Consider the following 17,081-nt stretch of genomic DNA (forward strand, 5'->3'; position numbering starts at 1 on the left):
GAGAGGAAGAGACAAAGATAAAGGTCTTCCATCTGCTGGTTCACTCCCCAAGTGGCCTCTGCGCTGATCCAAAGCCAGAAGCCAGGAGCTTCTTCCAGGTCTCCCACGCAGGTGCAGTGGCCCAAGCACTCAAGCCATCTTCTGCTGCTTTCCCAAGGCATAAGCAGAGAACTGGGTTGGAAAGGAGCAACCAGGATATGAACCGGCACCCATGGGATGCTGGCACTGCGGATGGAGGCTTAGCTTATTACGCCACAGTGCTAGCTCCATAAGTAGTAATTTTTATGAAATAAAAATAATTTTTAATTCTTCTTTAATGTTTGATTCAAGCATAACAGGTTAAATTCCTCCAATTTTTAGACACTTATGTTGTATTTACCATGTGCCAGACATTGCAAACATGGATTTTTTTAGTCCTCATAAATTGGAAGTGTTGATTTATTTAGTCCTCGTAATAACTACTAGTAATAACAATAATTGTGGTCTCTGTGTTACAGATGTGGAAACTGAGAGGTTCAGTGACTTACCCCCGGTTATACTAATAAATCACAAAGCTGGGATCTGAAGTTAGATTACAGGGCCTGTAGGGAACCAACAGTAAGTACTTTTGGTTTTGCATCCACACAGTATCACCCTTCTCTACTCTGTTGTAGCATGAAAGCAGCCATCAAACAGGCATGTCTGTGTTCCGATAAAACTTTTGGTAGGCCCTGAAATTTTAAATCTATATTATTTTCATATGTCACTGAATATTCTTCTTTTGATTTTTTTCAACTATTTAACAATGTCAAAATCATTCTTAGCTTGCTGACTATGCACAAACAGGCGGCAGGCTGAGTGACCTCTGGCCTAGTTGGTCTGGTTCCAGAGTCCAGGCTCCTAAACAATACACTGCATTTTCCCTGTTTTAGAAATAAACATTAAATGTCCTAATATTTTAAACTCTGTGGCACTTAATAAACATATGTTAAAGCATCTGAATATCTGACAGGGCAAACAACCTGAGTAGGCAAGACCTTTCTATATTCTTTAACTCACTAAGTCTAATAAATCAAGCTTATAAATATTTAGCAACTTCTCATCCAGCTTTTTGCTAATGCGCCTGGGGAGGCAGCAGCAGATGACCCAAGTACTTGGGCCTGTGCCACCCATGTGGGAGATCAGGATGGAGTGCCTAGCTCCTAGCTTCAGCCTGGCCTAGAACTGACTGCTGCAGTCATTTGGAGAGTGAACCAGTGGATGGAAAATTTTCTCTCTCTCTCTCTCTCTCTCTCTCCCTCTCCTTCTATCTCTATTGCTCTGCTTTTCAAATAAATAAGTCTCTTTTTAAAACTTGTCAAATTCTTAATCTTCATGGGGCAGGTGCTTGGCACAGTAAATAAGATTCCAACATCCCTAGGCAGTTAATGTCAAGAGCTTTGAGTGATCACTGATGTCCTACAGAAGAGTGTTAAACTTTTAAATTAATAACAGGAGTCACTGTGCACTAACTTCCCATACAGGACCTCTGACCTCAAAGAGTTGTATTATAGCTATGTCTAAGTGCTCCCAAAAGTTATATCATTCTTGGGTGCTTCTTTAAAATTAATTGAGTTTCTAAAAAACAAAAAGAAATGAAATTAACTTCAAGATGCAATGACTTTGAACAGCCCTTGTCTCAACTGTTAAGGAACAGCTTTTTTGTTTGGTTGGTTTTGTTTTCATGCAAATTGTTGGACTCTTTACTTAGCATAGAGTTGGTCTTCTGTGTATAAAGTTCTGTGTATAAAGTTAATTGAAAATGGATCTTGGCCGGAGCTGCGGCTCAACAAGCTAATCCTCCACCTGCAGCACTGGCACACGGGGTTCTAGTCCCGGTCGGGGCGCCGGATTCTCTCCCAGTTGCCCCTCTTCCAGGCCAGCTCTCTGCTGTGGCCTGGGAGTGCAGTGGAGGATGGCCCAAGTACTTGGGCCCTGCACCCGCATGGGAGACCAGGAGAAGCACCTGGCTCCTGGCTTCAGATCAGCGCGGTGCGCCGGCCACAGCGCACCGGCCGTGGCGGCCATTGCAGGGTGAACCAACGGCAAAGGAAAGGAAGACCTTTCTCTCTGTCTCTCTCTCACTGTCCACTCTGCCTGTGAAAGAAAGAAAGAAAGAAAGAAAGAAAGAAAGAAAGAAAGAAAGAAAGAAAGAAAGAAAGAAAGAAAGAAAGAAAGAAAGAAAGAAAGAAAGAAAGAAAGAAAGAAAGAAAGAAAGAAAGAAAGAAAGAAAGAAAGAAAGAAAGAAAGAAAGAAAGAAAGAAAGAAAGAAAGAAAGAAAGAAAGAAAGAAAGAAAGAAAGAAAGAAAGAAAGAAAGAAAGAAAGAAAGAAAGAAAGAAAGAGGATCTTAGTGGAGAATGGGACTGGGAATGGGAGAGGGAAGAAGAGGAGGGGTGGGAGTGTGGATGGGAGAGCAGGTAAGGTGGGAAGAATCGCTATATTCCTAAAGTTGTACATATGAAATGCATGAAGTTTGTATTCCATAAATAAAAGGTTTCTTTGGGGAAAAAAAAAGAAAAAAAACAGTTCAAAGGAAAAAATTTAAAAAGAGATCCCTGCATCTCATATTGAACTGCCGGGGTTCGAGTCCCAGCTCTGTTTCCCATCCAGCCCCTGCTAATGCACAGCCTGAAAGGCAGTGCTGACAACTCAGGTACTTGGGTCCCTGCCATCCATGTGGGAGACCTGGATGGAATTCTCGGCTTTAGTTGATTTGGTTTTAGCCTGGCCCAGCCCTTACTGTTTGGGGTATCTGGGGAGTCAACCAACAGATGGAAAATTGATCTGTCTCTCCCTCGTTCTCTCTCTCTGGCTGCCTGACAAATAATATTTTTTATTTCAGTGTTAATCCTCTTAAGTCACAAATATAAACATTTACTTCCCAAATTGGAGACTAATCTACCAAATTCCCTTCAACATCAAACATTTTAACTCATGAAGTCACACACCTCTGCAAAGCAAATTTATTGACAGGTAGGTCAGGTTTACTGTGTTAAATTTACAACCAAAGCACAGATACTTAAAGGTCGGAAATTTAATACTAAGATGCAAGACAGGGAGGAGACATATTCCCACACCGTGCTGTCAGTCTCAAGTGAGCCCACCCACCCTTTTCCAGAGGTGAGTTCTGGGTACTGTGCTATGAATACCAAAGGTCATTTCCTTCAACTCATGAGTTACAACTTTACCTAGTTTTTATCATCCTTTAGGTGCAAATTTTTTTCACAGCTTCACTTGAGTAAAAGAATCTCTTTACTCTTGTAAGTGTTTGATTCTACATTCCTTTCTATTGGGGAGGAGTGGAAATGGGAGACACTCAAATGATCAGAGTCTTTAGTTAGATTCTTTAGCTTTTTAATGATATTAGATGCATTAAAAATTGCTCCGGATGAAAGGGAGTATTGTGTCTCAGGGGATTAGACCTCCAACTGGGACACCTGTATCCCTTACCAGAATGCTGGTTCAAGTCCAGTTCCAGTGCCAGCACTGTGGCATAGCAGGTAAAGCCACCGCCTGCAGTGCCAGCATCCCATATGGGCGCCCGTTCGAGTCCCGGCTGCTCCACTTCCGATCCAACTCTCTACTATGGCCTGGGAGAGCAGTGGAAGATGGCCCAAGTCCTTGGACCCTATAGCTGTGTGGGAGACCTGGAAGAAGCTTCTGGCTCCTAGCTTGGGATCGGCACAACTCTGGCTGTTGTGACCATCTGGGGAGTGAACTGGCGGAAGGAAGACTCTCTCTCTCTCTCTCTCTCTCTCTCTCTCCTCCTCTCTGTAACTCTGCCTTTCAAATAAATAAATAAATCTTTAAAAAAAAAAAAGTTCCAGTTTCTCCACCTCAAATCCCACTTCCTGTTATTGCATCCTGGGAATCAGCAAATGATGGCTCGAGTACTTGGGACCTTGCTGCCTGCATGAGAGATACAGGTGGAGTTTTGGGCTCCTGACTTCAGCTTGGCCTGGCCATGGCTATTGCAGACATCTGGGGAATAAACCGACAGATAGATGCAAGATTCTCTTGTCTCTCTCTCGCTCTGACTGTGTGTTTATGTAACTCTGCCTCTCAAGTAGATAAAAATAAATAAACATTTGTTTAAATTGCTCTGGAAATTGCAAATCAAGGTGCAGTCTTCACACATGGGAATTTAGAAAGGTTTGTTGGTTATGATCACCCACCCTTCCTTTCAGCCTCAGTAGTTGTAATTGGCAGAAGCGAATTGGCAAAGGAAGAAAATTGTATGTGTAGTGACACAGCCAATCCCAAACAAGGCTCATCTAGATATATGTGGACAAATCCCAATTTGCTTTCAAGAGTTTATGGAATAGTTCTTTTGTTGTTGTTGTTGTTGTTGTTGTTGACAGGCAGAGTGGACAGTGAGAGAGAGAGAGAGACAGAAAGGTCTTCCTTTGCCGTTGGTTCACCCTCCAATGGCCGCCGCGGCCAGCATACCACGCTGATCCGAAGGCGTGAGCCAGGTACTTATCCTGGTCTCCCATGGGGTGCAGGGCCCAAGCACTTGGGCCATCCTCCACTGCACTCCCTGGCTACAGCAGAGAGCTGGCCTGGAAGAGGGGCAACCAGGACAGAATCCGGCGCCCTGACCGGGACTGGAACCCGGTGTGCCGGCACCGCAAGGCGGAGGATTAGCCTAGTGAGCCGCGGCGCCGGCCGGAATAGTTCTATCTACATATACCCAACACTACACACCTACATTTGCATACAAAGCACCTACTCTCCCTCCACCGTTCATCAGATATAGGAACCAGGACTGTAATAATCCTCCCCTTGCCCCCGTCTCACTCTGTTCAGGCCGCCATAACAAACTACCTTACACAGGGAGGGTCGTGAACAACAAATACTTATTGCTCACAGTTCTAGAAGCTGAAAAGTCCAACATCAAGGCAACAGCAAATTTGGTGTCTAGTGCGGTCCTTGCTTCCTCGATTGGTGGAAGGGGCTAGCTGCCGCTCTAGGATTCTTTTCATAAGGCCACTAACCCCATCCATGAGGCCAGAATCCTCATAACCCATCACTTCCCAAAGCCCCCCACTTCCTAGTCTGACCACATTGGGCGTTAGGTTCCTACAGATGATTTATGGGAGGACAGAAACATTCTGACCAACACGCTCTGCTTTTAGCAGAATCATACCACCTTAGAAATCCAGAGGAGTTTCAGAAATGAAGGTACTTCTTGTGTTTAAATGTGTATTTACTTTTTCATTGTATTTGAAAGGCAGAAAGAGAAAGGCAGAGATCTTTCATCCCCTGGTTCATTCCCTCAAATGCCTGCAATAGTCGGGGTTGGTGAGTCCAGAACCAGGAGCCTGGTATCCGCCTGGCTCTCCTATGTGGTGTCAGGGACTCAGGTACTTGAAACATCATCTGCTGCCTCTCAGGGTCCCACTGTCGGGGAGATGGAGCAGAAGCAGAGGAGCAAACAAGTCACTCTAATGTGGGATGCGGGCGCCCGCCCCATGTGGCATCTTAACCACTGCTCCAGACACTCACCCACATGCAGCTACTTCGGAAGGCTCACGGAAAACTGAAAAGATAAGGGTTTTGTTGTTGTTGTTGTTTGTTTGGTGCAGAAATTTTTTGAAATCCATGTATAGTTTTGTTTTGTTTTGTTTTTGTTTTTGTTTTTGTTTTTGTTTTTTGACAGGCAGAGTGGACAGTGAGAGAGAGAGAGAGAAAGGTCTTCCTTTTTCCATTGGTTCACCCCCTAAGTGACCACTACGGCCGGCGTGTTGCAGCCGGCGCGCTGCGCTGATCTGAAGGCAGGAGCCAGGTGCTTCCACCTGGTCTCCCATGTGGGTGCAGGGCCCAAGCAGCTGGGCCATCCTCCACTGCCTTCCTGGGCCACAGCAGAGAGCTGGACTAGAAGAGGAGCAACCGGGACAGGACCAGCGCCCCAACCGGGACTAAAACCCAGGGTGCCAGCACTGCAGACGGAGGATTAGCCTAGTGAGCCGCGGCACTGGCCCATGTATAGTTTTTTCATAATACACATTTCCCAATAACTTTTTGAAGGTCACCCTTGCCAAAATCCAATTGTAAATCCTTAATTCTACCCCACCCCACAAAGAACAGAAGGAAGAAAGAAATCAATATTTTTGACTTGGGAATATCTCTCCCCAATGAGTGATTTTGCTTTCTTTTCACAATTTTTCACCAAATAGGTGTGGGTTTGGGGGAAGGTTTCCACTTTTGGAAAGATGGGGTTATCATACTTTTCTCTATTCCTCCCATTAAATACAAATCCCTGATTAGCTGTACAGGAAACATAAGGAGATCTGAATGGTAGAGAAAGGGCATACTGACTTGGGACCCTAGCATCTGATAAAGCTGGCGATGAGTTCCCTGGGTTCTTTCATATGTCCCCGCCTAGGCTGCATACTAGGAAAGGGAGAAGAGAGCAGCCCAGCAACCAAACCGCACAGACAAAATAAAATGAGTCCCAATGAAAGTTTGGTCTCTCTAGCCAAAGGCCCAGGAAAGGAACAGCCCAACAAAACAGAAACTTCTAGACAATAACCACGCTGCTCCAGCCAAACACCGAATACCAAACTATGCACAGAAAAGGCCAAGAGGGAATCATAGATTTCCAGCCTCACAAAGCTGCCCCAAGACACCCCAACACCCGCCCTGCGGACTTTCATCCCCACAGGGCCACCACGAGGCTCCGCAAACCCCTGTAGTGTCAGTAGAGACCATGCTGGGGTCTGGAACCAACACCTTGGGCAGCCAACAAAAGTCAGAAACCCCCTCGGAAACAGCGCCGTGGTGTAGTAGGTGGTATAGTAGGCTGCCTGTGGTGCCTGCATCCCATATTGGCTCCAGTTCAAGTCCTGGCTGCTCCTCTTTTGGTCCAGCTCTCTGCTGTGGCCGTTGTGGCCATTTGGGGAGTGAGCCAGCAGATGGAAGACCTTTCTCTCTGTCTCTCCCTCTCTCTGTCTGTAACTCCACCTCTCAAATAAATAAATAAAATCTTTTAAAAAAGCAAACCCCCTCATCCTTGGGTGTCTTTGGAGACCAAGTAGGAAACCTGTGCCTCAGCCTCCACCTGGTAATAAAGAGGCAGCATCCTCTGTGTTCCTGTCAAGTGGTTTTTTTTTTTTTTTTTAAGCCAATTAAAACAGAGGTCTTAAACATGATCCAGAGTTTCATAACATAGTGCACAAATGTTCAGGCTTCTATCAAAAATCATTCATCTTACCAAGAACCAAGAACATCTCAAAACTGAATGAAAGGCCGGCGCCGTGGCTCACTAGGCTAATCCTCCACCTTGCGGCACCGGCACACCGGGTTCTAGTCCCAGTCGAGGTGCCGGATTCTGTCCCGGTTGCCCCTCTTCCAGGCCAGCTCTCTGCTGTGGCCAGGGAGTGCAGTGGAGGATGCTGTGGCCAGGGAGTGCAGTGGAGGATGCTTGGGCCCTGCACCCCATGGGAGACCAGGATAAGTACCTGGCTCATGCCATCGGATTGGCGCGGTACGCTGGCTGCAGCGCGCCAGCTGCGGCGGCCATTGGAGGGTGAACCAACAGCAAAAGAAGACCTTTCTCTCTGTCTCTCTCTCACTATCCACTCTGCCTGTCAAAAAATAAAAAAAATAAAAAAATAAAATAAAAAAAAAAACCTGAATGAAAGAATGCCAAACAATGATGCCAATTCCTAGATGAAAGAGATATTAGAATTATTTTAAGGCACCCAAAATAAAAATGCTTCATTAAGCAATTTCAAACACACTTGATCAAATAGAAGTACAGAGAACCTCAGCAGAGAAATGGAAGATATAAGAAGAACCAGGAGCTGACGCTGTGGCCAGTGGGTTAAAGCCCTGGTCTGCAGTGCTTGCATCCATATGGGCACCGGTTCGAGTCCAGCTGCTCCACTTCCAATCCAGCTCCCTGTTAATGTGCCTAGGAAAGCAGAATAAGATGGCCCAAGTCCTTGAGCCCCTGCACTCACATGGGAGACCCAGAAGAAGCTCCTGGCTCCTGGCTTCAGATCGGCGCAGCTCCAGCCACTGAGACCGTTTGGAGAGTGAACCAGCGGATGGAAGACCTCTCTCTCTCTCTCTGTGTCTCTGCCTCTCTCTGTAACTCTGTCTTTCAAATAAATAAAATAAATCTTAAAAACAGAAAGAAGTTGCCTCCAAACTAGTTTTTTTAAAAAAATAATAAGAGCCAAAGGAAATTTGAGAACTGAAAAAATAAAAAGGTCAGTAGATGGGCTCAAGAGCAGAATGGATGAGAAAGAGGAAAGAATCCATGAACAACAGAAGTTACCCAATCTGGGGCAGGTATCTGGCACAGCAGTTAAAACTCTCCTTGGCACAGCCACATCCCATTTCAGAGTCCCTGGGTTCAAGTCCCAGCTCTGCTTCTGACTCCAGCTTCTTGCTACTGTGCACCCTGGGAGGCAGTGGGTGCCACCCACATGAGAGACCTGGATTAAGTTCTGGGCTCCTGGTTCAGGGCTGGCCCAACTGTTGAGGGGTTTTGGGGATAGTGAATGAAAATTCTCTCAATCTCTCTCATTCCCCACCACACACTTTCAAATAAAATGAAAATAAATAAGTAAAACAGTTTAAAAGATTACCCAATCCAAACATACTAAAAAGAAATAGAAGGGCCGGTGCTGTGGTGTAGCAGGTAAAGCTGTAGCCTGCAATGCTGGCATCCTATATGGGCGCCAGTTCGAGTCCTCGCTTCTCCTCTTCCCATCCAGCTCTCTGCTGTGGCCTGGGAAAGCAGTAGAAGATGGCCCAACTGCTTGGGCCCCAGCACCCACATCGGGGACCCAGAAAAAGCTTCTGGCTCCCGCTATGCCAGAGCACCAGCCCCAGGGTCCTATTTTTCAAACTTTCAAAGAAAACAACTATCAACCCAGGAACCTGTATTATTGGGAGAGTTGGTTTTCTATTATCATTATTTAAAAGCACACACACACAAATTTGATCACTTAATACAATTTTATTGTTTTACAAGTCTGGAGGTCAGAATCTGAAACGGATCTCACCAGGCTGAAGTTACGGCGTCAGCAGTTGTATTCCTTCTGAGAGACCTCGGGGGACATCTGCTAGAGACCGGCTGCTTTCCTTGGCTCGCAACCCCCTTCCTCTGCCTTCAGCCAGCAACGTCGGCCAACTCCTCACACCATCATCTCTCTGTCTTCCCTTTCTGCCTGCCTCCTCTTTTCTAAGGACCTTTGTGTTGACATTGGGAATATTCAGATAGTCCAGAATAATCGCCCCCATCTTAGGATCAGCTGATCAGTATCTTTAATTCTACCTGCAATCTTAATTTCTGCCTGCCATGTGACCAAACTTATCCACAAGCTTCAGAGATTGGGACCTGGCATCTTTGTGAGGGACATCATCCCACCACACCCAGTGAAAACACCTTTCAGGAATAAAAGAGAAACCAAGACATTCTCAGTGATGCAAAACTAAGAGGATGTGTACCCTAAATGAATGGTGAAAGGAAGTTCTTAAAGTAGAAAAAGAAAAAGAGGCCGGCACCATGGCTCAACAGGCTAATCCTCTGCCTGCGGCACCGGCACACCGGGTTCTAGTCCCGGTCGGGGTGCCGGATTCTGTCCCGGTTGCCCCTCTTCCAGGCCAGCTCTCTGCTGTGGCCCGGGAGTGCAGTGGAGGATGGCCCAAGTGCTTGGGCCCTGCACCCCATGGGAGACCAGGATGGGTACCTGGCTCCTGCCATCAGATCAGCGCGGTGCGCCGGCCGCAGTGCGCCGGCCACAGCGGCCATTGGAGGGTGAACCAACGGCAAAAAAAAAAAGGAAGACCTTTCTCTCTGTCTCTCTCTCTCACTGTCCACTCTGCCTGTCAAAAAAAAAAAAAAAAAAAAAAAAAAAAAAAAAAAAAAAGAAAGAAAAGAAAAAGAAAAAGAAAAAAGAAAAAGAAAAAGTAAGGAAGAACTTTGGATCATCACAAAAGAAGAAAGCAGTAAGTAAAACTGTGGGTAAATGCAGTAGGCTCGAGTGTCCTGAAATATGTTTCACAGTTGAAGCAACATTATTCCGCTGTTTTTAAGAACAGCATTGGCTAACGACCTGAAACTTAAACCTGAATCACACAGCTCTCCGACCATGTAGTTATATTCATTGTCTATGAGTAGCAGTAATTTGGGGATGACACTCACCTAAACTAAGCTAATCCCAAACAGGAGTAACACAGAGAAATCCACACCAAGACACATAGGAAAGTGGAGTACATTTCCTACTGCCTGTTGGTACAGCTTTTAACCAGCTCAGTACCCTTCCTCCCACACTATTTCTCTGCAGTCAAGGGAGATGGCACGTCACCACTGGCACAACACAGCCTGGTTTCCAGACCCTGCCCAACAAGAGGGAAGGGAAAGCCCTACTATGTATCTACTTACAGGGGCATGGCATCAGTAGGTGGGATACCTGATATACTCCCATAATGTGTAATATAATTCTAGGTGTGAGTACCAAGGACACAAGTCCTCTTCCTCCCCCCACCATGTATCTTGGGTGTAGGTGCCCTCTCCTGCTGTAGATGAAATGGCAATAGGTGAAATTCTAGCGGCTCAATAGGCTAATCCTTCACCTGCGGCGCCAGCACACCAGGTAGTCCCGGTTGGGGCGCCAGATTCTGTCCCGGTCACTCCTCTTCCTGTCCAGCTCTCTGCTGTGGCCCGGGAGTGCAATGGAGGATGGCCCAAGTGCTTGGGCCCTGCACCCCATGGGAGACCAGGAGAAGCACCTGGCTCCTGCTTTCGGATCAGCATGGTGCGCCGGCCGCAGCGCACCAGCCGCGGCAGCCATTGGAGGGTGAACCAACGGCAAAAGGAAGACCTTTCTCTCTGTCTCTCTCTCTCACTGTCCATTCTGCCTGTCAAAAAAAAAAAAAAAAAAAAAAAAAAAAAGCTAAAAAAAACAACTAACGTTTCTGTGGGGCGCTCTGTCCCAGTCGCTGTGCCACACATTTTACATGCGTTCTCAATGTGTTTCAGAGTGGGTGAGGAGGAACACACTGGCTGTGAGTTAGTGCCGGAGCTCTTTCCAGACTGCCTCACAACAACCGAGTTTGGAAGGGCAGAAAGATGAGCATCTTTTTTCTCCCAGCAAGACAGGCTGCTTGGGAATTCAACATCCCAGGTTACCGATGGCTTCCCAACCACCGCTCCAGGTGAGAGAAGCTGTGCCTGACCACAGTATGTCCCAAAGTGTCCAGGTGCTGGGCTCCTGGCTTTCCCAGCCATTGATCTAAACAATAAGACTCAGTGACTTGAACCACAAGGCACACAGACTCGCCTGATCAAAGTTAGAGCAATAGGAAAAGGGAGTCCCTCCACACGCACCCTCCAAGATCTCCAAGATGCCGAGAGAACAGGGGGCCCATTCACCCACTGACTCTTCTGCCTGCAACTTTCATTACATAAGCAAGCGACCCACTGAGGGCCTTTTGCAAGAAAGAATATGAGCTCCATAATGGGCAGACATCAACCTGCTCAGAGCTGGATTCCCAGGATGTAGACTGTGCCTGACACCGGTGAATAATGTTTTGTTTTGTTTTTAATATATTTATCTATTTATTTGAAAGGCAGAGAGAGAGGGAAGTCTTCCATCCATTGGTTCACTCCCCAAATGGCTGGCAACAACTGGAGCTGTGCCAATCCGAAGCCAGGAGCCAGGAGCCAGGAGCCAGGAGCTTCTCTGAGTCTCCCATGTGAGTGCAGGAGCCCAAGGACTTGGGCCATCTTCTGCTGTCCAGGCCATAGCAGAGAGCTGGATCAGAAGAGGAGTAGCTGGGACTCAAACCGATGCCCACATGGGATGCACCACAGTGCTAGTCCCAGTAATTGTTTCTTCATGTAGAAGGCAGAAGGGCTAAGAATGTCAAGTGCCCACATGGAAAAATCATTATTTTCTTAATCCATCAGCCTTAGGTACCTAGTAAGTCTGTTGTCAGCCAAGGTGTGACTCTTCCTGTGAGGACAAACTTCTCCCCAATAACGTCCATGGCTCCTTTGCAAATCAGCCTTGAACTAGGGTGTACAACTTTGCTTTTTCTCCCAGGAGGCTCAGAAGTGGGTTAAAAACTTTGGATTCAGGGTGAGCATTTAGCTTAACGCTTGAGGCGCTGGTGAAGATGCCCACGTTCCATATCTGGGTATCTGGGTTCGATTCCTGACTGCAGCTCCCGATTCCAATGCAGACGCTGGGAAGCAGCACAGATGGTTCAAGTAACTGGGTTCCTGGGAGACCTGGATTGAGTTCCCAGTTCCCGTTCCTGTCTCAGACAGTCCCAGTTGTTGCAGGCATTTTGGGAGTGAACCAACAAATGGGAGTGTGTGCTCTTGCTCTCTCCCTCTCTGCCTCTCGAATAATTTTGAAACTTTAGATCCTATTCCATAGTTTATTCCTCATTACACATACACTCAGCCACAGGACCCAGGAGCACTCTCCATGCAGTAAGATCAAATGAAATAACAGCACGCCAGTAATACGAGGCAGACATTAAAAAAAAAAAAAAAAGTACAGGTTTTCAGGTTCCCTTGCAGCAAAAAAACTAATGTCAAGAATATACTCAACCATAAAACTGAGAATAACACAAAACTGTGAATAAGGGTGACAACAGGTGATGCAAACGTAATACAACAAATGCAGAGGGAAGAAAAAAGAACAGGAGAATAATCTCACTGATCAATTTGTATTTTTTAAGACTTATTTATTTATTTGAGAGGTAGAGATACAGAGAGAGGGAAAGAGAGAGAGGTTATCCATCTGCTCCTTTGCTCCCCAAATGGCCTCAATGGCCAGAGCTGGATGGATCCCAAGCTAGGAGCCAGGAGCTTCTTCCAGGTCTCCTACATGGGTGCAGGACCCAAGCACTTGGGCCATCTTCTACTGCTTTCCCAGGCTATTAGCAGGGAGCTGGATCTGAAGTGAAGCATCTAGGACAGGAACTGGCACCCCTATGGGATGCCGGTGCTGCAGGAAGAAGCTTAACCTTCTATGCCGCAGGGCCGGCCTGATCAATTTGTATTTAGTAGTTCCCAGTAAAAAACATACGTAAGGCTGTGCGCGCCAGAGTTGGTCAACCAGCTCTGTGAATTTATTTTCTCTGAATAAATTCAGTCTGGCTGTTCACTGCCTCCTCTCTATTCTGCGCCTCTTTCCCTAACATTTATTGTGTCCCAAGTGAAGAGGCACCAATCTGTAACTCTTTCCCTAACAGTAAAGAAAACCAGTGGAACAAAAATCTTGAATTTTGAACAAGTAATAGTTTTGTTTTGTTTTGTGTTGTTTTTTTTTTGGTTTTTTTTTTTTTTTTTTTGACAGGCAGAGTGGACAGTGAGAGAGAGAGACAGAGAGAAACGTCTTCCTTTGCCATTGGTTCACCCTCCATTGGCCGCCGCGGCCAGCGCGCTGCGGCCGGCGCACCGCGCTGATCCGAAGCCAGGAGCCAGGTACTTCTCTTGGTCTCCCATGCGGGTGCAGGGCCCAAGCAGCTGGGCCATCCTCCACTGCCTTCCTGGGCCACAGCAGAGAGCTGAACTAGAGAGGAGCAACCGGGACAGGACCGGCGCCCCGACCGGGACTAGAACCGGTGTGCCAGCGCCGCAAGGCGGAGGATTAGCCTGTTGAGCCGCGGCGTAGTAATAGTTTTCTTTTAAAGAGTCGGGGCGGGGGGCCCTGGGGCACAGTGGCCCAGTGGGTTAAAGCCATGGGCTGAAGCGCCACCAGCATTCCATATGGGCGCCGGTTCGAATCCCAGCTGCTCCTCTTCTTATCCAGCTCTCTGCTATGGCCTGGAATAGCAGTAGAAAATGGTCCAAGTCCTTGGGCCCCTGCACCTGTGTGGGAGACCTAGAAGAAGCTCCTGGCTCCTGGCTTCAGAACAGTGCAGCTCCGGCCATTGCAGCCATCTGAGGAGTGAACCAACGGATGGAAGACCTCTCTCTCTCTCTCTCTCTGCCTCTCCTCTCTGTGTAATTCTGACTTTCAAGTAAATAAATAAATCTTGAAAAAAAAAGTCAGTGGGGGTGAGCATTTGGCACAGAGGTTAGGGTGCCCTTTGGGGCACCCACATCTCATATTGGGGTGCCTGGGTCAAGTCCTGACTCTGCTCCTGATTCCAGGTTCTTGCCAATGTACTCCCTGGGAGGCAGCAAACGATGGCTCCAGTGCTTGGGTCCTGCCATCCATGCGGGAGAGCCAGCTGGAGTTGAGCTCCCAGCTGCTGCCTGTCCCAGCCCCAGCTGTTAGGGCATTTAGAGAGCAAACCAACAGATGCTCCCCCTTCAAATGAAAACAAAAAATAATTAATTTTTAAAAATTTTAGGCTGGCGCCGCAGCTCACTTGGCTAATCCTCTGCCTGCGGCACTGGCACCCCAGGTTTGAGTCCCGGTCTGGGTGCCAGATTCTGTCCCAGTTGCCCCTCTTCCAGTCCAGCTCTCTGCTGTGGCCCGGGAGTGCGGTGGAGGATGGCCCAAGTGCTTGGGCCCTGCACCCCATGGGAGACCAGGAAGAAGCACCTGGCTCCTGGCTTTGGATCGATGCAGCACACCGGCCATGGCAGCCATTTGGGGGCTGAACCAACGGCAAAAAGGAAGACCTTTCTCTGTCTCTCTCTCTCACTGTCTACTCTGCCTGTCAAAAAAAAAATTTTTAAAACACACTTAAAGTAATCCTGAAAGGTTAGAAATGAATAGTTATACACAAAGGGAATCAAGAAAATTCAGAGAAAACAGGAGTCATGATCTGAACATGAAACAAGATGAATTCAGGGCAGAGAGTGTTAAATGAGAAAAAGGACGCTTCGTAACACCTAATGGACACAATTCCCAGTGGAGCTATAAAAAAATTGCTTCCAAAACATTTTAATACTAGAGGTCTTCATATTCTTTTTCAATCTAAGATCAAATAGACAAAAAAAAAACAAAACAAAAAAAAAAAAACACCTGGAGCCGGCATTGTGGCACGGGGGGTTAAGCCACCGCCTGCGATACCAGCACCCCAGATTGGAGCACCAGTTCAAGACCCAGCTGCTCTGCTTCTGATCCAGCTCCCTGCTAACGTGCCAGGAAGCATTTCAGAAGATGGCCCAATACTTGGGTCCCTGACACTCACGTGGGAGACCCAGATGGAGTTCAGTCTCCTGGTGGACACCTGGCCCAGCCCCAGCCATTGTGGCCACCTGGGGAGTAAGCCAACAGGTCTATCTCGCTCTGTAACTCTACCTTTCAAAATAATAAATAAACACATCTTCAGAAAAAAAAATAGACCCAAAAAGGGCAGCAAAACAGTAAGACACAACTTATTACTGTGAATCAGATTCTGTGTTAAGGCCTGCGTTGTGACGCAGCCTGCTTCCCATATTAAATCTCCAATTTGAGTCTCTGCTATTCTGCTTTCACCCACAAAAGATATACAGATGACAAATAAGCCTATGAAAAGGCATTCAGTATCCTAGCCATTAGGAATTTGCAAGTTAAAACAGCAGTAAGACCACTCCTCTTGATATGCTTTGTTACTAATACAACAATTCCAAGACTGGGTGAGTTAGAAAGGAAAGGGGTTTCTTGAGTTCCTACTCAAGGTCAAGAGCCTGGCAGAGTCCTAAGGAGGTGCAGGGCTTTACAGGGTAAGAGGCCAGGCCAAACTGGCTTTTGTAGCAAACCCACGCTCAATGTAATCCCTCAATCAATTAATCAAATGATTAATCCATTCATGAAGGCAGTGCTCATATTATCTCTTAAAAGTCCCCGCTCCCACCTCTTAATATCTCATAATGGGGATTACATTCTCACTTGGGTTTCGGGGGGACAAGCCAGATTCCACCACGACACACCTGTTAGAACGGCCAAAACCCCAGATCCTGAGACGGTCAGATGCTGGTGAAGACGGGAGCAGCGGGGACTCTCACTGGTTGCTGGTGGGAATACAAAGTGTTACATCCTTTGAAAGACAGTTTGAAGGCTGTGTACAAAGCTCAACATACTCTTACCATAAAAGTCCAGCAGTCTTGCTCTGGGGTATTTAACCAATGACTCAAAACTTTTGTCCCTACAAAACCTTGCATGCGAATGTTTATAGCAGCTTCCTGGGACTGCCAAAACTTGGAAGCAGCCAGAATGTCTTCCAAGAGGTGAAGAGATAAACAAATTGTAGTGCAGCCACACAACGGAATATTGCTCAGAAATGCGAAGAAATGAGCAGAAGAAAGCAAGGAAGAAAACTATGAAATGACAGGGAAAGTAGAAGAACCTTAAAATGCACATGCCTGGGGCCAGGGCTGTGGTGTAGCGGGTTAAGCTGCCTCCTACAGTGCTGGCATCCCATATGGGCTCTGGTTCTAGTCCCGGCTGCCCCTCTTCCAATCCAGCTCTCTGCTATGGCCTGGGAAAGCAGTAGAAGATGGCCCAAGTCCTTGGGCCCCTGCACCCATGTGAGAGACCTGGAAGAAGCTCCTGGCTCCTGACTTCGAATTGGCGCAGCTCCGGCCATTGCGGCCATCTGGGGAGTGAACCAGCAGGTGGAAGATCTCTCTGCCTGCCTCTGCCTCTCTCTGTAATTCTGTCTTTCAAATAAATAAAGTAAATCTTTTTTAAAAAAATGTGCATGCTTAAGTGAACAAAGGCTATACAGGCTGCATGATTCCAGCTGTTTGGCATCCTGGAAGAGGAAAAAATGAAGAGGGAGGCAAAACTTCCAGGGTTCCAGGAGCTGAAGGGGGAGGCGGAAGGGATGAGTAGGTGAGCACAGAGCACCTTCAGGGCAACGCAAGTCTTTTCTATGATTCTGTCACGGTAGGCCTGTGTCATTACACACTTGCCAACCCACTGGAAGTGCAAAGAGTGGACACAAATGAAAACTACGGACTTCGGGCGATGATGATGAGTCACAGGAAGTTCATCAAATACAAGAAATACCACACTGGAGCGAGATGTTAGTCATGGTGGGGAAGGAGGAAGGGAGTACGTGTGGACTCTGTTCATTTTTTTGTAAATTTAGAACTGCTTTAAAAACTTTTAAAAATTTTTAAAAATTAATGAATAGGGGCCGACGC

The sequence above is a fragment of the Oryctolagus cuniculus genome, chromosome 9 (assembly GCF_964237555.1).
Source record: "Oryctolagus cuniculus chromosome 9, mOryCun1.1, whole genome shotgun sequence".
Lineage (NCBI taxonomy): Eukaryota > Metazoa > Chordata > Mammalia > Lagomorpha > Leporidae > Oryctolagus > Oryctolagus cuniculus.